The sequence below is a fragment of the Pseudophryne corroboree genome, chromosome 2, assembly GCF_028390025.1.
Source record: "Pseudophryne corroboree isolate aPseCor3 chromosome 2, aPseCor3.hap2, whole genome shotgun sequence".
NCBI classification, from domain to species: domain Eukaryota; kingdom Metazoa; phylum Chordata; class Amphibia; order Anura; family Myobatrachidae; genus Pseudophryne; species Pseudophryne corroboree.
Window position 1 is genome coordinate 575,423,102 of NC_086445.1, and position 24,495 is coordinate 575,447,596.

The 24,495-nt window shown below is 46.4% G+C and overlaps 1 protein-coding gene across 3 annotated transcripts in view; it reads right to left on the reverse strand.

The window, feature by feature from the left end:
- The window catches only part of C2H1orf216 (chromosome 2 C1orf216 homolog), a 273,069-nt gene that overhangs the window by 179,118 nt on the left and 69,456 nt on the right, over positions 1 to 24,495 (reverse strand). The window contains exons 2-3 of one of the 3 annotated variants that reach the window (XM_063954457.1): positions 24,028 to 24,092; positions 12,030 to 12,115 (exon numbers count right to left, since the gene is read on the reverse strand). The exons of 1 other annotated variant lie outside the window; for it this stretch is intronic. The gene's annotated coding sequence lies outside the window, so the exon portion shown is untranslated. The remainder of the gene's footprint in view (positions 1 to 12,029; positions 12,116 to 24,027; positions 24,093 to 24,495) is intronic. One more of the 3 variants, XM_063954456.1, reaches the window with a different exon arrangement.

Consider the following 24,495-nt stretch of genomic DNA (forward strand, 5'->3'; position numbering starts at 1 on the left):
TTCCTCTTGTAACCAAGCTCACGCAAACCACCCCACCAACTCCCTCAGTGTCAATTTCCTCCTTCCCCAGGAATGCCAATAGTCCTGCAGGCCATGTCACTGGCAATTCTGACGATTCCTCTCCTGCCTGGGATTCCTCCGATGCATCCTTGCGTGTAACGCCTACTGCTGCTGGCGCTGCTGTTGTTGCTGCTGGGAGTCGATGGTCATCCCAGAGAGGAAGTCGTAAGACCACTTTTACTACTTCCACCAAGCAATTGACTGTCCAACAGTCATTTGCGAGGAAGATTAAATATCACAGCAGTCATCCTACTGCAAAGCGGATAACTGAGGCCTTGACATCCTGGGTGGTGAGAAACGTGGTTCCGGTATCCATCATTACTGCAGAGCCAACTAAAGACTTGTTGGAGGTACTGTGTCCCCGGTACCAAATACCATCTAGGTTCCATTTCTCTAGGCAGGCGATACCGAAAATGTACACAGACCTCAGAAAAAGAGTCACCAGTGTCCTAAAAAATGCAGCTGTACCCAATGTCCACTTAACCACGGACATGTGGACAAGTGGAGCAGGGCAGGGTCAGGACTATATGACTGTGACAGCCCACTGGGTAGATGTATGGACTCCCGCCGCAAGAACAGCAGCGGCGGCACCAGTAGCAGCATCTCGCAAACGCCAACTCGTTCCTAGGCAGGCTACGCTTTGTATCACCGGTTTCCAGAATACGCACACAGCTGAAAACCTCTTACGGCAACTGAGGAAGATCATCGCGGAATGGCTTACCCCAATTGGACTCTCCTGTGGATTTGTGGCATCGGACAACGCCAGCAATATTGTGCGTGCATTACATCTGGGCAAATTCCAGCACGTCCCATGTTTTGCACATACCTTGAATTTGGTGGTGCAGAATTTTTTAAAAAACGACAGGGGCGTGCAAGAGATGCTGTCGGTGGCCAGAAAAATTGCGGGACACTTTCGGCGTACAGGCAGCACGTACAGAAGACTGGAGCACCACCAAAAACGCCTGAACCTGCCCTGCCATCATCTGAAGCAGGAGGTGGTAACGAGGTGGAATTCAACCCTCTATATGCTTCAGAGGTTGGAGGAGCAGCAAAAGGCCATTCAAGCCTATACAACTGACCACGATACAGGAGGTGGAATGCACCTGTCTCAAGCGCAGTGGAGAATGATTTCAACGTTGTGCAAGGTTCTGCAACCTTTTGAACTTGCCACACGTGAAGTCAGTTCAGACACTGCCAGCCTGAGTCAGGTCATTCCCCTCATCAGGCTTTTGCAGAAGAAGCTGGAGACATTGAAGGAGGAGCTAAGACAGAGCGATTCCGCTAGGCATGTGGGACTTGTGGATGGAGCCCTTAATTCGCTTAACAAGGATTCACGGGTGGTCAATCTGTTGAAATCAGAGCACTACATTTTGGCCACCGTGCTCGATCCTAGATTTAAAACCTACCTTGGATCTCTCTTTCCGGCGCACACAAGTCTGCTGGGTTTCAAAGACCTGCTGGTGAGAAAATTGTCAAGTCAAGCGGAACGCGACCTGTCAACATCTCCTCCTTCACATTCTCCCGCAACTGGGGCTGCGAGGAAAAGGCTCAGAATTCCGAGCCCACCCGCTGGCGGTGATGCAGGGCAGTCTGGAGCGACTGCTGATGCTGACATCTGGTCCGGACTGAAGGACCTGACAACCATTACGGACATGTCGTCTACTGTCACTGCATATGATTCTATCACCATTGATAGAATGGTGGAGGATTATATGAGTGACCGCATCCAAGTAGGCACGTCACACAGTCCGTACTTATACTGGCAGGAAAAAGAGGCAATTTGGAGGCCCTTGCACAAACTGGCTTTATTCTACCTAAGTTGCCCTCCCACAAGTGTGTACTCCGAAAGAGTGTTTAGTGCCGCCGCTCACCTTGTCAGCAATCGGCGTACGAGGTTACATCCAGAAAATGTGGAGAAGATGATGTTCATTAAAATGAATTATAATCAATTCCTCCGCGGAGACATTGACCAGCAGCAATTGCCTCCACAAAGTACACAGGGAGCTGACATGGTGGATTCCAGTGGGGACGAATTGATAATCTGTGAGGAGGGGGATGTACACGGTGATATATCGGAGGATGATGATGAGGTGGACATCTTGCCTCTGTAGAGCCAGTTTGTGCAAGGAGAGATTAATTGCTTCTTTTTTGGTGGGGGTCCAAACCAACCCGTCATTTCAGTCACAGTCGTGTGGCAGACCCTGTCACTGAAATGATGGGTTGGTTAAAGTGTGCATGTCCTGTTTTGTTTATACAACATAAGGGTGGGTGGGAAGGGCCCAAGGACAATTCCATCTTGCACCTCTTTTTTCTTTTATTTTTCTTTGCGTCATGTGCTGTTTGGGGAGGGTTTTTTGGAAGGGACATCCTGCGTGACACTGCAGTGCCACTCCTAGATGGGCCCGGTGTTTGTGTCGGCCACTAGGGTCGCTTATCTTTCTCACACAGCTACCTCATTGCGCCTCTTTTTTTCTTTGCGTCATGTGCTGTTTGGGGAGGGTTTTTTGGAAGGGACATCCTGCGTGACACTGCAGTGCCACTCCTAGATGGGCCCGGTGTTTGTGTCGGCCACTAGGGTCGCTTATCTTTCTCACACAGTCAGCTACCTCATTGCGCCTCTTTTTTTCTTTGCGTCATGTGCTGTTTGGGGAGGGTTTTTTGGAAGGGACATCCTGCGTGACACTGCAGTGCCACTCCTAGATGGGCCCGGTGTTTGTGTCGGCCACTAGGGTCGCTAATCTTACTCACACAGCTACCTCATTGCGCCTCTTTTTTTCTTTGCGTCATGTGCTGTTTGGGGAGGGTTTTTTGGAAGGGACATCCTGCGTGACACTGCAGTGCCACTCCTAGATGGGCCCGGTGTTTGTGTCGGCCACTAGGGTCGCTTATCTTTCTCACACAGTCAGCTACCTCATTGCGCCTCTTTTTTTCTTTGCGTCATGTGCTGTTTGGGGAGGGTTTTTTGGAAGGGACATCCTGCGTGACACTGCAGTGCCACTCCTAGATGGGCCCGGTGTTTGTGTCGGCCACTAGGGTCGCTTATCTTTCTCACACAGTCAGCTACCTCATTGCGCCTCTTTTTTTCTTTGCGTCATGTGCTGTTTGGGGAGGGTTTTTTGGAAGGGACATCCTGCGTGACACTGCAGTGCCACTCCTAGATGGGCCCGGTGTTTGTGTCGGCCACTAGGGTCGCTAATCTTACTCACACAGCTACCTCATTGCGCCTCTTTTTTTCTTTGCGTCATGTGCTGTTTGGGGAGGGTTTTTTGGAAGGGACATCCTGCGTGACACTGCAGTGCCACTCCTAGATGGGCCCGGTGTTTGTGTCGGCCACTAGGGTCGCTTATCTTACTCACACAGCGACCTCGGTGCAAATTTTAGGACTAAAAATAATATTGTGAGGTGTGATGTGTTCAGAATAGGCTGAAAATGAGTGTAAATTATGTTTTTTGAGGTTAATAATACTTTGGGATCAAAATTACCCCCAAATTCTATGATTTAAGCTGTTTTTTAGGGTTTTTTGAAAAAAACACCCGAATCCAAAACACACCCGAATCCGACAAAAAAAATTCGGTGAGGTTTTGCCAAAACGCGGTCGAACCCAAAACACGGCCGCGGAACCGAACCCAAAACCAAAACACAAAACCCGAAAAATTTCCGGCGCTCATCTCTACTAAAATCACATAATAATCATTTTTTTTGCTTATTTATGTTTTGATTCAAATTCACTATCCAGTTTTAGTTTTTTATTTCGTCCGTGACTGTTTTGGTATTGTATTTTTTCCAAAAATGTGCAATAAAAGCTAAAAACACATAATTTTTTTTGTTCCTAGCAAATTATTAACCTCAATAACATTACTTTCCACTCATTTCCAATTAATTTTGACCACTTCACAGCTCACAATATTGCTTTCATCTGCTTTAGGCTGCAGTGAGCTGGCTGGCTACTAAGTGACAGAATAGAGGCACAAACACACGGCAGTTTATAGCACATCTAGAAACATTGCCATACAGCAGTGGCAGAAATGGAAGTGGTGCAAGATTGAATTGTACTTGGACTCTCCCATCCACCCTTATGTTGGATATTAGAAAGGACATGCACAGTTTAATAGACCAAGCACTTCAGCAACAGGGACTTCCATTATTGTGGCTAAAGTGCTTGGTTTGTTTTGGCCCCCCATCAAGAAAATTTTGGGAAGGACTACCTCTGATCACTACGGGGGAGGTTGATTATGAGGGTGTTAATTACATTATAATCTTAGAAAATACATTTCATGAACTTGCCGCAAATGATGCATCATGAAGGAGGTGTCTAGATGGCTAACGTCCCTACCTCTACCACCTTGGCCTCACAAATGGAGCAGATACCTTCACAAACATTGTCAGGATTTGAATAAAAATAATTTCACACCCAGGAGATGGCTTTTTTGGTCTTATGCCCAGGGATCTCAATGGCTTTCTAATTATCAGGGGTAAGAACTACGCCCACTGGTGGCTGACTTACACAAACAACATAATCAACATCCTCACCCTCAGTGTCAGATAGTAGCAGTACACACATATCCCCCTCATCCTGTTCCACTTCAACACAAGCATCATCAATTTCTATTATGTCCTCATCACCATTTTTACTCTCTTTACTCTGTACTGCTTCCCACATGTGCAGATGGTGCAGAAATGGTGGAAGGAGGTGAAAGAGACTTTTCTATGAGGACAATGTGAGAAATGTGAGACTCACACATAGCTAATGTGGACACCCATAGACTCTCCTCATTGATGTGTGACGGTTCTGAACACACCGTTTGTTCTACAGCCTTAGGGGTATATGCAATTAGCGGCGAATCGCGGCAATTTTTCGGCCGTTTTTCAATTCGACACAATTCGACAGTTTAATTTCGGCAAGTGGGTGCCGAAATTGACCATATGCAATAAAAAACGGATTCGACAGTCCCGCTGACGAAAAACGGCCGATTTGACGGATTTTGCTCCGTTTTTTTAAAAACGGGGAAAAACACGGAAAAAATGGCGTGGGGTCCCCCCTCCAAAGCATAACCAGCCTCGGGCTCTTCGAGCTGGTCCTGGTTCTAAAAATCCGGGGGGGGGAATGGACAGGGGATCCCCCGTATTTTTAAAACCAGCACCGGGCTCTGCGCCTGGTGCTGGTGCAAAAATAACGGGGGACAAAAAGAGTAGGGGTCCCCCGTATTTTTTACACCAGCATCGGGCTCCACTAGCTGGACAGATAATGCCACAGCCGGGGGTCACTTTTATACAGCGCCCTGCGGCCGTGGCATTAAATATCCAACTAGTCACCCCTGGCCGGGGTACCCTGGGGGAGTGGGGACCCCTTCAATCAAGGGGTCCCCCCCAGCCACCCAAGGGCCAGGGGTGAAGCGAGAGGCTGTCCCCCCATCCAAGGGCTGCGGATGGGGGGCTGATAGCCTTAAGAAAATGACAAGAATATTGTTTTTTCCTGTAGTACTACAAGTCCCAGCAAGCCTCCCCCGCAAGCTGGTACTTGGAGAACCACAAGTACCAGCATGCGAGAGAAAAACGGGCCCGCTGGTACCTGTAGTACTACTGGGAAAAAAATACCCAAATAAAAACAGGAGACACACACCTTGAGAGTAAAACTTTATTGCACACCTGCCGACACACACATACTTACCTATGTTGACCTGCCGACTGCCACGTCTCCTGATCCGCCGATCCGGGGTACCTGTGAATTAAATTATACTCACCTCAATCCAGTGTCCAGATATAAATCCTCGTACTTGGCAAAACAAATAAACGCACACCCGGACCAGCGGACTGAAAGGGGTCCCATGTTTTCACATGGGACCCCTTTCCCCGAATGCCGGGACACTACTTGACTCCTGTCACAGAGGTCCCTTCGGCCAATCAGGAAGCGCTACTTCGTTGCACTCACCTGATTGGCTGTATGCGCGTGTGACCTCAGACAGCGCATCGCAAAGCCTATCCATTACTTTCAATGGTTGGAACTTTGCCGTCAGCGGTGGGGTTACCCGCGGTCAGCCGCTAACCGCAGGTGACCTCACCTCTGACGCAAAGTTCCCACCATTGAGTATAATGGAGAGGCTTTGCGAAGCGCTGTCTGACAGCTCAGACGTGCAGCCAATCAGCAGAGTGCCAGGACGTTGCGCTCGCTGATTGGCTTAAGAGACCTTTCTGTGACAGCAGTCATGGGGGGGGTCTCTGCATTCGGGGAAAGGGGTCCCATGTGAAAACATGGGACCCCTTTCAGTCCGCTGGTCCGGGTGTGCGTTTATTTGTTTTGCCAAGTACGAGGATTTATATCTGGACACTGGATTGAGGTGAGTATAATTTGATTCATAGGTACCCCGGATCGTCGGATCAGGAGACGTGGCAGTCGGCGGGTCAACATAGGTAAGTATGTGTGTGTCGGCAGGTGTGCAATAAAGTTTTACTCTCAAGGTGTGTGTCTCCTGTTTTTATTTGGGTATTTTTTTTCCAGTAGTACTACAGGTACCAGCGGGCCCGTTTTTCTCCCGCATGCTGGTACTTGTGGTTCTCCAAGTACCAGCTTGCGGGGGAGGCTTGCTGGGACTTGTAGTACTACAGGAAAAAACAATATTCTTGTCATTTTCTCAAGGCTATCAGCCCCCCATCCGCAGCCCTTGGATGGGGGGGACAGCCTCGGGCTTCACCCCTGGCCCTTGGGTGGCTGGGGGGGGACCCCTTGATTGAAGGGGTCCCCACTCCCCCAGGGTACCCCGGCCAGGGGTGACTAGTTGGATATTTAATGCCACGGCCGCAGGGCGCTGTATAAAAGTGACCCCCGGCTGTGGCATTATCTGTCCAGCTAGTGGAGCCCGATGCTGGTGTAAAAAATACGGGTGACCCCTACTCTTTTTGTCCCCCGTATTTTTTGCACCAGCACCAGGCGCAGAGCCCGGTGCTGGTTTTAAAAATACGGGGGATCCCCTGTCCATTTTTCCCCCGGATTTTTAGAAACAGGACCGGCTCGAAGAGCCCGAGGCTGGTTATGCTTTGGAGGGGGGACCCCACGCCATTTTTTTCCGGGATTTTACCATTCCATCTAAAAAAATATATATATATTTTTAAAAATATATAAATAATACTTGTGCCTCCCAAAAACACAAACCAAGTACCTAATCCCTTCTAATATAAATAGATATGCTATTACCAATAAAAAAAACACCAAAAAAACATGTTTTAATTTTTTTTTATTAGATTCACCCACCAAAGTGTGGCGGATTGAAAATGACGAATTTACTGTCTAAAAGCACTGTTGTCGAATTTCCAAACTTCAATTGAATATACTTTTGTCGAATTGCCGCATTTGTACCATTGCAGAAAAGTCGAATTTGACAAATGTCGAATTTCAAAAAGTCGAAATTTGAAAGTCCGTTTTTTTGACGGAAAGTACTGAATTGCATTGTCGATTTTTTTTTTTTGGCGAAAAAGTCCAGTTTTTCGACAATTTCGGGAATTCGACCGCAATTGCATATACCCCTATGTGATTTTAATTTTTTCTAAAACCTCTGCCAGACTTTGAGCGAAAAGTTCTTGCATTGTCATAAGAGGTAGAAGAAGATGCCTCACTGACAGTTGCAGGACCACCACAAATAAAGGCCAAGACCTGAATATTTTCTTACCACTGCGTGTGGTGAATGGCATGTTGATTTGATGTTTTTCTGCCCCAAACTTTCACTTTGTTAGAGGTGATTTTTTTCTTTACCACTGTATATTTTTTATATTATATTTTAGATGCCCTGACTTAGACCATCTATGCCCTTGAGCATCAGCTTTAGTAGATGACGTTGAAGGGCTAGCATCGTCATTATGACTGGTGTCAGCAGCTGCAGCACTAGTATTTGGTTGCTCTTCTCTAAACTGATTGTTATTAAATGTTCAATTTGCAGATCACTGCGTGCAGTCACAGTGCATATATATGCACATAAACAAAGCATACTAGGGTAAAGCGCACCAAACATTACAACCAATAGATCTATATATTATTATTATTTTATTTTATTTTTAACTTGCAGCTCGGTTTAAACTGCATGGAGTTACAGTGCTTTATTCAAAGTGCACTAAGGTAAAGCGCACCAAACAGTACAAACCATAGAAGACTATATGTATTTTTCACTTCGCAGCTCAACTCTTATTGCGGCAATTCAAAGAGATGTTATTTATTATGTACATGAATAATAAACACACAGGGGTACAGTGCACATAGGTTGTGCAAATGTAAAATAATAAACAATTTTATCTTTTACCTTTTTTTAATTTTATTTTTCTTCAAAACAGACAATGACAATACAAACTTTAGTGCTGCTTGTGAACACACAGCCACTTTAGATGTACACAGCACAGCCAATTTAACCAGCAGAGTACAGCGTAGCACACAGCAGTGTGCCTATTGTATACACTAACAATACACACAGCTCAACCAATTTACAGCAGAATACAGCACAGTATACAGCAGCATGCCACTTGTATAAACTGACTATACACACAGCTCAGCCAATATACAGCAGAGTACAGTGCAGCACACAGCAGTGTGCCCCTTGTATACACTGAGTATACACACAGCTCAGCTAATTTACAGTAGAGCACAGCACGCAGCAGCGTGCCCCTTGTATACATTGACTATACACACAGCTCAGCCAATTTACAGGAGGATACAGCACAGCACGCAGTAGCATGCCTGAGCAGAGTGAAATGGCACAGAGTCCCATACACAGTGCCCTTATATAGGATCCAAAATCCACGAGAATCCGACACAAGGAGGATGACATTTTGCCTCGATATTGAACCCGTGCCTGGTGGGAAACCTTGAGCCGCGGCTCAGGTAGACTCTGATCACAGAAGTTCAGAGATGTTCGGATCTGAGGTAATCCGAACCGCTCACCTCTACCTTAAATACAGTATATTTAATATGAAACATACATTTTATAAAGCAAATTTATGGACACAGCTGACACATACTGTATATGGGTCTAACAGTAGTTGTCTGCCAACTAGGATTTTCTGCCATGTTAAATAATGATTAGACTAATTTTGATCTGGTCATTTTTGCGGTCACATGTGTGAATATTGTGCCATTTTATCGGGATGTAGTCAGGATCCCGACCACCAGAATGTTGGCAGCACCGCCACAGCTATTCCCACTCCTGGGTGTCCATGGAATGGGACACTGGCGTAACTAGAAATTTTTCTCCCCCAAGCCAAAAAATTCTCCGGGCGCCTCCCCCATTCCCCATAATCGGCACTAGTAAAGGGATAAACCTGGGCGTGGCTTCGTTGACATGGGCGTTGCTTTGCATAAAGGGGCAGTTTTGCAACCTGCACGACCAGACGTTGGCCACCACAGCAAATAATCCTGATTCATGCCCCTTACATTATTTGTCATTTTTCCTCCTTATAGTAATACCCGGTATACATTATGCCACATACTGCAATGGCCCTTAGACATTATGCCACACACAATAATGCACATGACACAATATGCACACACCATAATGCCCCCGACACATTATGCCACACACCGTAATGCCTGTGACACATTATGACAGGAATCGCAATGCCCGTTATACATTATGCTACACACTGCAATGCCCCTGATACATTATAGCACATACAATGTCTGTGACACATTATGACACACACCGCAATGACCCTGAGACATTATACCACATACCACAATGCCCGTGATATAGTATACTACACACCGTAATGCCTGACACATTATGACACACACCGCAATGTCCGTGATACATTATGCCACACACTGCAATGACCCTGAGACATTATACCACAAACCACAATGCCCGTGATATAGTATACCACACACCCTAATGCCTGTGACACATACCGCAATGCCCGTTATACCCTATGCCACACACCGCAATTCCCGTTATACATTATGCCACACTGCAATGCCCCTGAGACATTATACCACATACCACAATGCCCATGATATAGTATGCCACACACCGTAATGCCTGTGACACATTATGACACACACCGCAATGTCCGTGATACATTATGCCACACACCGTAGTGCCCATTACACATTAAGTCTTACAGTAAGGCTTCTAATTACTTTTAAATTACCTGCTCGTTGCCAGGGGTTTCATGCTCTTGGTTTCATGCACGGTGCCAGGGGTTTTCATGCTCAGGGTGTCATGCTCGTTGCCATGGGTTTCATGCACTGGGTGTCATGCTCATTGCCAGGGGTTTCATGCACTGGGTGTCATGCTCGTTGCTAGGGGGTAATGCTTGTTGCTAGGGCTGTGCTCCCAGTGCCACATATGCCCCCAGTGCCAGATATTCCCCCACAGTGCCAGGTACACACATGCCCCCAATGCCAAATATGCCCCCCCCAAGTGCCAGGTACACATATACCGTCCAGTGTCACTCATGCCCCCTCAGTGCCACATATGCCCCCCCAAGTGCCAAATATGCTCCCCCTCCCCCAGTGCCACATATGCTCCCCAAAGTCCAGGTACAGCACCCCCCCCCCCCCCCGCACGCGCTCCCCGCTGTTTTGTGAAGGCGGACACGGAGGGCACAGCGCGCGCCTCTCCTGTGTCCCTCCTGCGTCTCCGGCGAGCCTGTTAAATGAAGTGCCGGTTCCTGAGCCAATCAGAGCTCATGAACGGGCACTTCATTCAATAGACACGCCGGAGACGCAGGAGGGACACAGGAGAGGTGCGCGCTGTGCCCTCCGTGTCCCTCCTTCACAGCAGCGGAGGGAAGGAGGGACAGGAGACAGCAGATTGACATGCGGACGGCTCGTCCGCATGTCAATCTGCGCTAAATCAGTGGCGGCGCCCCCGCAGCCCTGCGCCTCCAAGCCACCGCGAGGGCTGCGGGGGCAGTAGTTACGACACTGGAATGGGAATAGAACCTGTGGCGAGCGCAGCGAGCCAATAAGCTCACAGCGTGGCAAGCACAGCGAACCCACAAGGGGGTTCGTTGCGCTCAACCCCCTGCCGGCATTCTGGCGGTCGGGATCCCGGCGTCGGTATTATGACCGCTGGAATCCTGTACCCAACCCATTTTATCGATATTTATTGGTGCAGTTTTGTCTTGCTTTAGATACACAAACAGGACACACTGATGGTCAGGGAGACTCCCAGAAATAGCCACAATGTCCCTGACTCCCTAAAGAGCCTAGTAATCTCCCTGCACCTTACCCCAAGTAAGTAGCTGTTATATTTTTTTATTAGAAAAAAAATAAAATAAATTTTAAATATATACAATCAAATTAGATCATCGGTGTCATGTCGCTGCATTGGTATAGGCACAATAATTCCCATGGCTAAATGTATTTTCAAATAAAATTCTCGTGGCCAAAGTATCAGTGTCTCTTCATCAACAAGTAGATCTTACTAATGGCTTTGGGGCTCATTTATATCTTGAGGTTAGTCGTTACTATGACACGCCTCACAGATGTAGCAATACTTCCACTGTAACACTGCGCTTATAGGTGTTGCTTTCACAGTCTCCCCTTAATACTTTTTCAAAAGTAGGCAAGCATAGGACACACCTTATATAAGTTTTAGAGCACAAAAATCTGCTACAATTAAAACATTGCAATTTGCTTGAAATTTATATTCTTCCTTACATCAGCTCAAACTATTCAATGTAACTGCAAATCAGGGGATAACATGCACGTCTCCTTTACATATAAATGATACGTAGTATCTCTGTGAGTTTATGCAATAATAATGGAGTAGTGTGACATTATCTGAGTTTGGTTGAGGCGACATTGTGATTCTAAGCAAAGGAATCAGACTGTTAGAAAGAATGACCTCTGACCCTCTCAGCAGCTGCCTCTCGCGCTCCCAGTTCTTTGGTTAAGTGCATCCTTTATGGATATATTATGTGCTTGTCAAAGTTCCATTGTCATATAATGATACTATTGTGCTTTGCAATGGAGGAGTATCACTTACTTTTCACTGGGAAACAGTAGACTGTAATCAGGCCTGACGTGTTTTATAGACATGGCGAGTCAATAGAAGCAGATTATTTTTAAGCACTAAGGAAAGAAACGTCATACCATTATTTATTTTTCTCTTGCAGAGAATTATTGACATATTGGAGGAAAATTGAGCGCTGACCTTTTTTGTGTGTCTGTCTCTTAAAATAGTATGAATTTCCTTATGGTACATGCTCTATGTTGAGGACTTTACTAATGTGTGAGTCGAGAAAAGCAATACTTTGTTATACCAGACATGTAATAAATTGCTTCCCTAAAAAGAAAAGTGAAACTTTAAACTATTGAGCCTCCTCGTAGCATCCTTTCTGGCTTCCAATGGTGAAAGTTTCTAAGTAAGTGCCGGCAAATCAGGCCAGACTATACTATAGCCATTTTGTTTTCTGCAGCTATGACTTTGGGACCCTGAGTCTGGGGCAGATCTGGCGGTGGGGGATGCCTAGAAGAAGAGGGCTGAGAGGATTGTGCCTACTTGATTATGTCAGTTATAAAGTCTTCGTCCCAGCCAGGCATCTGCATGCTTCTCAGCCACTATGAGCAGTCACGTAGGTGATTGGTGTTATCCCTGGAAACTCAGAATAGTGGAAGCTATGGATGGCCATCGACCATAGATGATTCCTAATCATCAATGGTTTATGGCCGATGTTGAATGCTTTTGCCATCGATGGGAGAGAACCAGATGGTTTCCCTCCATCGATGGCACAGCATAAACAAATATTTTTCTTTGTAAGGTGCCGCCCACGACACCAGCTAAGCCCCCTCCATTCTTTTATTTGTCTGCAGCCCAGCCAGCACCGTTCAGCGGTGGCCATCGAGTGGTGCAAACCATCACCATAGATGGTTTATGTACCATCATTGGTTATCGACGATCGGTGACGTTTCTTGCCGCGGGCGGGCCGTGCAACCGCACGGGGCGCCCGCCGCGGCACTTCTTCAGCACTAAATCCCCCTCCCCTCTCCTCCCGAGTGCCCAGCTCGGGGGGCGGGGTTTCGCAGAATGACGCGTTTGCGTCATGACATCACGACGCAATCGCGTCATTCCGCGAAACCCCGCCCCCCGAGCTGGGCGCTCGGGAGGAGGGAGAAGGGGGAGCCAAGCCGGCCGGCGCCGCGCAGACGAGGGAGAGGCGGCTGAAGAGCGGGAAGAACCGCTTCAAATGTAAATCAGCCCCTCTCCCTCTCTCTCTCCCTCCCTCCCTCCCCCCTCACCACCACCACCTGCCGTACTGTGTAAATTGGGGACACCTGTCTTCGGAATGTGTAAAATGGGGACACTTGCCTGCCGTAATATGTAAAATGGGGACGCAGTCTGCCGGAATGTGTAAATTGGGGACTCTTGCCTGCCGTGATGTGTAAAATGGGGACACTTTCCTGCCGTACTGTGTAAAATGGGGGCACTTTCCTGCCGCAATGTGTAAAATGGGGACACTTTCCTGCCGCAATGTGTAAAATGGGGACACGTGCCTTCTGCAATGTGTAAAATGGGGGCCCTTTCCTGCTGCAATGTGTAAAATGGGGGCACTTTCCTGCCGCAATGTGTAAAATGGGGACACGTGCCTGCCGCAATGTGTAAAATGGGGGCACATGCCTGCCGCAATGTGTAAAATGGGGACACTTGCCTGCTGTACTGTGTAAAATGGGGACACTTGCCTGCCGTACTGTGTAAAATGGGGACACTTGCCTGCCGTACTGTGTAAAATGGGGACACTTGCCTGCCGCAATGTGTAAAATGGGGACACTTGCCTGCCGCAATGTTTAAAATGGGGACACTTGCCTGCTGTACTGTGTAAAATGGGGGCACGTGCCTGCCGCAATGTGTAAAATGGGGACACTTGCTTGCCGTACTGTGTAAAATGGGGACATGTGCCTGCCGCAATGTGTAAAATGGGGACACTTTCCTGCCGCAATGTGTAAAATGTGGGCACGTGCCTGCCGTACTGTGTAAAATGGGGGCACATGCCTGCCACAATGTGTAAAATGGGGACACTTTCCTGCCACAATGTGTAAAATGGGGACACTTTCCTGCCACAATGTGTAAAATGGGGACACTTGCCTGCCGTGCTGTGTAAAATGGGGTCGCATGCCTGCTGTAATGTGTAAAATGAGGCCTTTTTTTTTTATAATCCTGTGGTGGCTGTGATGATGAGATCAGATGAGGCCATCTTAAAGCCATGCCCATTTTAATGAGGCCACGCCCCATTGTCGGGAGCGCGCGCGCCTTAGGCGCGCACATGGTTTTCCTCTTTATATCTATGGGGGGGGGGGCATTTTTTCTTATGTGAATATGGGGGGGGGGGGGGCGCATTTTTAAATCTCGCACTGGGAGCCAAATGGGCTAGAAACGGCCCTGTCGACGATGGTGTAATCGATGGCAACCATCAATGGACAGCCCACCAGTGGCCATCCCTAGTGGAAGTTCCTCCACAATGTCATTGGTGAATGGCTAGAACTATCTACCAATCAGTGCAGGATGCTGTCACATGGGTGATACAGCACTCAGAGTAGGATGATCCTCTTTCTTTATAGGGCCAACCTAGGACACATCCTTATCAGGCCAATAAATGGTAAAGTTTACAACAATTAATTGCTTTCACTGTCATTTTATTTGACAGCTAAAAAGGAGATATACAAAAAGATTGGTGATAATTGCACCATTCTGAGTTGGCATTTAACTACTACACTGACAAATTCCACAAATTGTGTATTTTTGGAGTTTGCTGTATTAGAAAATTACTACTTCTAGTGTATGGGAAGGGTATTCACTTTGGTGCTGTCAGGTAAGCAGGAGATATCAGAGAAATCCCCTGTGCCACTGCTAACTAGACAATGAATTGGACCATCACTTTAATTCATGTAAAAGATAGAGAAGGTAAGATTTCCATGTCTATAAATTAGTGATGAAAAGACGCCAAAGACTGCCTTATAAGGGCTTCGGGCCCATGATAACAATGCTCCTAGGGCCTAATGCAGCATGGGTTGTAGATGTGCGAAAAATCACACACCTACAACCCATTACTCTAACATGCGGGGGACGCACACACACACACACACACACACCCCGCGCAAACATGCGCGCGCATTACAAGACATCGATGCTCTCGCATGTTTAGGGTTGCCTTCTGCAAATCGCAGTTTAAGACCTTGCTCAGGTGCGATTTCAGCACAATTGCGGCTGATGCTGAATCAGCCCCTTAATAACAAATCAGAGCATGATGCAGCAATGGATGATCTATTCAATTGTGAACTACTTGTTGTTGCAAATAGTGTTGCCAGATTGTGAGATTGGCACATGACAACACACAAATCAGACCCCACAGACACGTTGGCCTACCAGGAATCTTCCTGTTGAGCCCTATGGACAATCCGCCCCTACAGCCTTATCAGTGAGGACAGTGGATTGTGACCTTGCATAGATTTTCAGCAATTCAGTTACATTCTGTGTTAGAAATAATTACTAAATAAGTAAAAACTGTTGTTCTGATACCCTCAAAATGGGCAGAGTCACATTATGAAAATGAATGACCTGGTTTAAGCTCGTCTCTACCTATAAGGCATCGCCTTGAACAAAATATTATACTTTCTTGATGGCAAAAAAACTTTTCTCTCACTGCAGTTTCCTGTCTATGTGTCCTGGGGATTAATCATATGATCTATTGCCAAATGTTCCTGTCTATGTGTCCTGAGGATTAATGGTATTATCTATTGCCAAATGTAACTATGTAATGCAAGCACAGTAAATTGCAAAACCCTTTAGAAATAGAATGTCTATTAGCATAAGTTACAACTTTTGCAAGTAACTCGGCCATTATGCATTTAGAATAGTTGGGGTATATTCATGAAACGGTGAAAAGTGTGGAGAAGTGAGCCAGTGGAGAAGTTGCTCATGGCAACCAATCAACTGCTACATATAATTTTATAGAATGCATTTTATAAATGTTACCTCAACACTGATTGGTAGCCATCGGCAACTTCTCTCCGGCTCACTTCTCCACACTTTTCACTGCTTCATGAATAGACTCCTATAGCACTGATGCCTTAGAAACATGGGGGTAGATGTATGAAGCAGTGAAAACAGTAGAGAAGTGAGCCAGTGGAGAAGTTGGCCATTGCTATATATAATTTTATAGAATGCACTTGATAAAATGTTGCTTCAAAGCTGATAGGTTGCCATGGGCAACTTCTCAACTTCATCATACATCTTGCCCAAAGAAACTGAATTTAATGGAAGATAAGAACCACTTGGCCCATCTAGTCTGCCCTTTGTCTGTGTTTCCTGAAACCATTTATTATGGTAGCAAATTACTCAAACGACATGTTCTTGCAAACACAGCATATTTATGCACATAAGATACACCTGAACATCACTTACAGTAATTGCCTCTCCATGTGGTAGGTGCAAGAGATAAACCTCCTAACAAGTGCCTTTGTGAATGTTGATGGATCTGCCTAGCTCATTATCCTTTGCATGCTCACTATGAATTGTGTAGAGATGAGCGGGTTCGGTTTCTCTGAATCCGAACCCGCCAGAACTTCATGTTTTTTTTCACGGGTCCGAGCGACTCGGATCTTCCCGCCTTGCTCGGTTAACCCGAGCGCGCCCGAACGTCATCATGACGCTGTCGGATTCTCGCGAGGCTCGGATTCTATCGCGAGACTCGGATTCTATATAAGGAGCCGCACGTCGCCGCCATTTTCACACGTGCATTGAGATTGATAGGGAGAGGACGTGGCTGGCGTCCTCTCCATTTAGATTATAAGAGACTGAGAGAGATTTACTGGAGCTGACTAGGAGGAGTACTGTTACTGTAGAAGTGTAGAGACTGAGTGGAGAGAGTTTACTAGTGAGGACAGTGCAGTTTACTTTATAATCCGTTCTCTGCCTGAAAAAAGCGATACACAGCACACAGTGACTCAGTCACATACCATATCTGTGTGCACTGCTCAGGCTCAGGCCAGTGTGCTGCATCATCTATTATCTATATATAATATTATATATATCTGTCTGACTGCTCAGCTCACACAGCTTATAATTGTGGGGGAGACTGGGGAGCACTACTGCAGTGCCAGTTATAGGTTATAGCAGGAGCCAGGAGTACATAATATATTATATAGTGAGTGACCACCAGACACACAGTGCAGTTTATTTAATATATCCGTTCTCTGCCTGAAAAAAGCGATACACACAGTGACTCAGTCAGTCACATACCATATCTGTGTGCACTGCTCAGGCTCAGGCCAGTGTGCTGCATCATCTATTATCTATATATAATATTATATATATCTGTCTGACTGCTCAGCTCACACAGCTTATAATTGTGGGGGAGACTGGGGAGCACTACTGCAGTGCCAGTTATAGGTTATAGCAGGAGCCAGGAGTACATAATATATTATATAGTGAGTGACCACCAGACACACAGTGCAGTTTATTTAATATATCCGTTCTCTGCCTGAAAAAAGCGATACACACAGTGACTCAGTCAGTCACATACCATATCTGTGTGCACTGCTCAGGCTCAGGCCAGTGTGCTGCATCATCTATTATCTATATATAATATTATATATATCTGTCTGACTGCTCAGCTCACACAGCTTATAATTGTGGGGGAGACTGGGGAGCACTACTGCAGTGCCAGTTATAGGTTATAGCAGGAGCCAGGAGTACATAATATATTATATAGTGAGTGACCACCAGACACACAGTGCAGTTTATTTAATATATCCGTTCTCTGCCTGAAAAAAGCGATACACACAGTGACTCAGTCAGTCACATACCATATCTGTGTGCACTGCTCAGGCTCAGGCCAGTGTGCTGCATCATCTATATATATTATATATCTGTCTGACTGCTCAGCTCACACAGCTTATAATTGTGGGGGAGACTGGGGAGCACTACTGCAGTGCCAGTTATAGGTTATAGCAGGAGCCAGGAGTACATATTATATTAAAATTAAACAGTGCACACTTTTGCTGCAGGAGTGCCACTGCCAGTGTGACTGACCAGTGACCTGACCACACTGACCACCAGTATAGTTAGTAGTATACTTATATTGTGATTGCCTGAAAAAGTTAAACACTCGTCGTGTGACTTCACTTGTGTGTTTTTTTTTTTTTTATTCTATAAAAATAAAACTCATTCTGCTGACAGACAGTGTCCAGCAGGTCCGTCATTATATAATATATAATATATACCTGTCCGGCTGCAGTAGTGATATATATATATTTTTTATATCATTTATCATCCAGTCGCAGCAGACACAGTACGGTAGTTCACGGCTGTGGCTACCTCTGTGTCTCTGCACTCGGCAGGCAGTCCGTCCATAATTGTAATACCACCTAACCGTGGATTTTTTTCATTCTTCTTTATACATACATAGTTACATAGACATCTTCTCTTTATCAACCAGTCTATATTAGCTGCAGACACAGTACAGTACGGTAGTTCACGGCTGTGGCTACCTCTGTGTCTGCACTCGGCAGGCAGTCCGTCCATAATTGTATACCACCTAACCGTGGTTTTTTTTCATTCTTCTTTATACATACATAGTTACATAGACATCTTCTCTTTATCAACCAGTCTATATTAGCTGCAGACACAGTACAGTACGGTAGTTCACGGCTGTGGCTACCTCTGTGTCTGCACTCGGCAGGCAGTCCGTCCATAATTGTATACCACCTAACCGTGGATTTTTTTCAGTCTTCTTTATACATACATAGTTACATAGACATCTTCTCTTTATCAACCAGTCTATATTAGCTGCAGACACAGTACAGTATGGTAGTTCACGGCTGTGGCTACCTCTGTGTCTGCAGTCGGCAGGCAGTCCATAATTGTATACTAGTATCCATCTCCATTGTTTACCTGAGGTGCCTTTTAGTTGTGCCTATTAAAATATGGAGAACAAAAATGTTGAGGTTCCAAAATTAGGGAAAGATCAAGATCCACTTCCACCTCGTGCTGAAGCTGCTGCCACTAGTCATGGCCGAGACGATGAAATGCCAGCAACGTCGTCTGCCAAGGCCGATGCCCAATGTCATAGTACAGAGCATGTCAAATCCAAAACACCAAATATCAGAAAAAAAAGGACTCCAAAACCTAAAATAAAATTGTCGGAGGAGAAGCGTAAACTTGCCAATATGCCATTTACCACACGGAGTGGCAAGGAACGGCTGAGGCCCTGGCCTATGTTCATGGCTAGTGGTTCAGCTTCACATGAGGATGGAAGCACTCAGCCTCTCGCTAGAAAAATGAAAAGACTCAAGCTGGCAAAAGCAGCACAGCAAAGAACTGTGCATTCTTCGAAATCCCAAATCCACAAGGAGAGTCCAATTGTGTCGGTTGCGATGCCTGACCTTCCCAACACTGGACGTGAAGAGCATGCGCCTTCCACCATTTGCACGCCCCCTGCAAGTGCTGGAAGGAGCACCCGCAGTCCAGTTCCTGATAGTCAGATTGAAGATGTCAGTGTTGAAGTACACCAGGATGAGGAGGATATGGGTGTTGCTGGCGCTGGGGAGGAAATTGACCAGGAGGATTCTGATGGTGAGGTGGTTTGTTTAAGTCAGGCACCCGGGGAGACACCTGTTGTCCGTGGGAGGAATATGGCCGTTGACATGCCAGGTGAAAATACCAAAAAAATCAGCTCTTCGGTGTGGAGGTATTTCACCAGAAATGCGGACAACAGGTGTCAAGCCGTGTGTTCCCTTTGTCAAGCTGTAATAAGTAGGGGTAAGGACGTTAACCACCTCGGAACATCCTCCCTTATACGTCACCTGCAGCGCATTCATAATAAGTCAGTGACAAGTTCAAAAACTTTGGGTGACAGCGGAAGCAGTCCACTGACCAGTAAATCCCTTCCTCTTGTAACCAAGCTCACGCAAACCACCCCACCAACTCCCTCAGTGTCAATTTCCTCCTTCCCCAGGAATGCCAATAGTCCTGCAGGCCATGTCACTGGCAATTCTGACGAGTCCTCTCCTGCCTGGGATTCCTCCGATGCATCCTTGCGTGTAACGCCTACTGCTGCTGGCGCTGCTGTTGTTACCGCTGGGAGTCGATGGTCATCCCAGAGGGGAAGTCGTAAGCCCACTTGTACTACTTCCAGTAAGCAATTGACTGTTCAACAGTCCTTTGCGAGGAAGATGAAATATCACAGCAGTCATCCTACTGCAAAGCGGATAACTGAGGCCTTGACAACTATGTTGGTGTTAGACGTGCGTCCGGTATCCGCCGTTAGTTCACAGGGAACTAGACAATTTATTGAGGCAGTGTGCCCCCGTTACCAAATACCATCTAGGTTCCACTTCTCTAGGCAGGCGATACCGAGAATGTACACGGACGTCAGAAAAAGACTCACCAGTGTCCTAAAAAATGCAGTTGTACCCAATGTCCACTTAACCACGGACATGTGGACAAGTGGAGCAGGGCAGGGTCAGGACTATATGACTGTGACAGCCCACTGGGTAGATGTATGGACTCCCGCCGCAAGAACAGCAGCGGCGGCACCAGTAGCAGCATCTCGCAAACGCCAACTCTTTCCTAGGCAGGCTACGCTTTGTATCACCGCTTTCCAGAATACGCACACAGCTGAAAACCTCTTACGGCAACTGAGGAAGATCATCGCGGAATGGCTTACCCCAATTGGACTCTCCTGTGGATTTGTGGCATCGGACAACGCCAGCAATATTGTGTGTGCATTAAATATGGGCAAATTCCAGCACGTCCCATGTTTTGCACATCACATACCTTGAATTTGGTGGTGCAGAATTTTTTTAAAAACGACAGGGGCGTGCAAGAGATGCTGTCGGTGGCCAGAAGAATTGCGGGACACTTTCGGCGTACAGGCACCACGTACAGAAGACTGGAGCACCACCAAAAACTACTGAACCTGCCCTGCCATCATCTGAAGCAAGAAGTGGTAACGAGGTGGAATTCAACCCTCTATATGCTTCAGAGGTTGGAGGAGCAGCAAAAGGCCATTCAAGCCTATACAATTGAGCACGATATAGGAGGTGGAATGCACCTGTCTCAAGTGCAGTGGAGAATGATTTCAACGTTGTGCAAGGTTCTGATGCCCTTTGAACTTGCCACACGTGAAGTCAGTTCAGACACTGCCAGCCTGAGTCAGGTCATTCCCCTCATCAGGCTTTTGCAGAAGAAGCTGGAGGCATTGAAGAAGGAGCTAAAAGGGAGCGATTCTGCTAGGCATGTGGGACTTGTGGATGCAGCCCTTAATTCGCTTAACAAGGATTCACGGGTGGTCAATCTGTTGAAATCAGAGCACTACATTTTGGCCACCGTGCTCGATCCTAGATTTAAAGCCTACCTTGGATCTCTCTTTCCGGCAGACACAAGTCTGCTGGGGTTGAAAGACCTGCTGGTGACAAAATTGTCAAGTCAAGCGGAACGCGACCTGTCAACATCTCCTCCTTCACATTCTCCCGCAACTGGGGGTGCGAGGAAAAGGCTCAGAATTCCGAGCCCACCCGCTGGCGGTGATGCAGGGCAGTCTGGAGCGACTGCTGATGCTGACATCTGGTCCGGACTGAAGGACCTGACAACGATTACGGACATGTCGTCTACTGTCACTGCATATGATTCTCTCAACATTGATAGAATGGTGGAGGATTATATGAGTGACCGCATCCAAGTAGGCACGTCACACAGTCCGTACTTATACTGGCAGGAAAAAGAGGCAATTTGGAGGCCCTTGCACAAACTGGCTTTATTCTACCTAAGTTGCCCTCCCACAAGTGTGTACTCCGAAAGAGTGTTTAGTGCCGCCGCTCACCTTGTCAGCAATCGGCGTACGAGGTTACATCCAGAAAATGTGGAGAAGATGATGTTCATTAAAATGAATTATAATCAATTCCTCCGCGGAGACATTGACCAGCAGCAATTGCCTCCACAAAGTACACAGGGAGCTGAGATGGTGGATTCCAGTGGGGACGAATTGATAATCTGTGAGGAGGGGGATGTACACGGTGATATATCGGAGGGTGAAGATGAGGTGGACATCTTGCCTCTGTAGAGCCAGTTTGTGCAAGGAGAGATTAATTGCTTCTTTTTTGGGGGGGGTCCAAACCAACCCGTCATATCAGTCACAGTCGTGTGGCAGACCCTGTCACTGAAATGATGGGTTGGTTAAAGTGTGCATGTCCTGTTTTGTTTATACAACATAAGGGTGGGTGGGAGGGCCCAAGGACAATTCCATCTTGCACCTCTTTTTTCTTTTCTTTTTCTTTGCATCATGTGCTGATTGGGGAGGGTTTTTTGGAAGGGACATCCTGCGTGACACTGCAGTGCCACTCCTAGATGGGCCCGGTGTTTGTGTCGGCCACTAGGGTCGCTAATCTTACTCACACAGTCAGCTACCTCATTGCGCCTCTTTTTTTCTTTGCGTCATGTGCTGTTTGGGGAGGGTTTTTTGGAAGGGACATCCTGCGTGACACTGCAGTGCCACTCCTAGATGGGCCCGGTGTTTGTGTCGGCCACTAGGGTCGCTAATCTTACTCACACAGCTACCTCATTGCGCCTCTTTTTTTCTTTGCATCATGTGCTGTTTGGGGAGGGTTTTTTGGAAGGGACATCCTGCGTGACACTGCAGTGCCACTCCTAGATGGGCCCGGTGTTTGTGTCGGCCACTAGGGTCGCTAATCTTACTCACACAGCTACCTCATTGCGCCTCTTTTTTTCTTTGCGTCATGTGCTGTTTGGGGAGGGTTTTTTGGAAGGGCCATCCTGCGTGACACTGCAGTGCCACTCCTAGATGGGCCCGGTGTTTGTGTCGGCCACTAGGGTCGCTAATCTTACTCACACAGCTACCTCATTGCGCCTCTTTTTTTCTTTGCGTCATGTGCTGTTTGGGGAGGGTTTTTTGGAAGGGACATCCTGCGTGACACTGCAGTGCCACTCCTAGATGGGCCCGGTGTTTGTGTCGGCCACTAGGGTCGCTTATCTTACTCACACAGCGACCTCGGTGCAAATTTTAGGACTAAAAATAATATTGTGAGGTGTGAGGTATTCAGAATAGACTGAAAATGAGTGTAAATTATGGTTTTTGAGGTTAATAATACTTTGGGATCAAAATGACCCCCAAATTCTATGATTTAAGCTGTTTTTTAGTGTTTTTTGAAAAAAACACCCGAATCCAAAACACACCCGAATCCAACAAAAAAAATTCGGTGAGGTTTTGCCAAAACGCGTTCGAACCCAAAACACGGCCGCGGAACCGAACCCAAAACCAAAACACAAAACCCGAAAAATTTCAGGCGCTCATCTCTAGAATTGTGTCTAAGGGAGAATTCCTCCCTTCCGTCAGAATTGTCTTTGTGTGTAAAAAGTATACTCAACATAACAGCATTGTGTTCGCTCATTTTATGAACATGCACAGTGCGGAATCATGCAAGATACCCTATGCTAACGGGCAATTTAAAGCATCAGGCTATTCAGTTAGAGCTGGCAGCAGCCTGCAGGTTGCAGTTATCGAGGATTTCCTTTCAAGCCTGAGTAGGCTCAAAAAGAAATCCAAATTGAATGGCCTGCTTGCGGATGCCACAAATGTGTTAACCCATAGGTCTTGGAACGTATCCTGGATTTTATGGGTTAACACACGTTAACAGGGTAATTTACTGTGCGAGAAAAAGAGTCTGTAATTGGATAGCCCAGGGTTACCACCCTTTTTCACCATCAGTAAGTTAACGGTGCTAATTGAATTCCCACTTCATCCTATACTATTTTCACATTATTAAACAATATTTTTGAATAAGGTTTCTTGTGTACAAAACCTAAGGCAGCTTTTAGTACATGTTATATTACAAGTTCCTATATTCGGTATAGTTAAAATGTAGGTGGGGAGTGAGTAGGTACATTTTTGGAAACCAATATTTTATTCTTTAGTCAAATAAAATAGAAATTGATATTATACATATAGCACATTATAACAACATCACTATACCTGACTATTTCATTGCATGTATTTCTCATGGGTGTGAGCGTGCTTAAAAAGCACAAAGACAGCATCTACAAAAAAAGAAATAAATATGGAAGTAAAGTTAAAAGGAAGGACAGCGTGACAAAGACAGCTGTGGAAGAGGAGGGAATCAGGATGTCTTCTGAACACAGCAAACTTGTTTAATTTCTAACACATGGGCACATGATCTAGGGATGGCCCAGGGCAAAGTGACATCTTTGCTTTTAGTCAGGAAGAAGCAGGACAATAACACAGACCCCTCTCTGTCTTTCTATGGGCAGAGTGCGTGTGGAAGACACATTCACAGCTTGTAGGCATGTGATTCCTGAGCTGAAATAACTCGCACACAACGTGGAGGCTTGGAAGAACAAGTCGTAAATTTGAAAGGCATCATTTTATCTTGGCAATGATATTATAATGACCATAGATAAATTAAACCATAGTTAGTGGTGA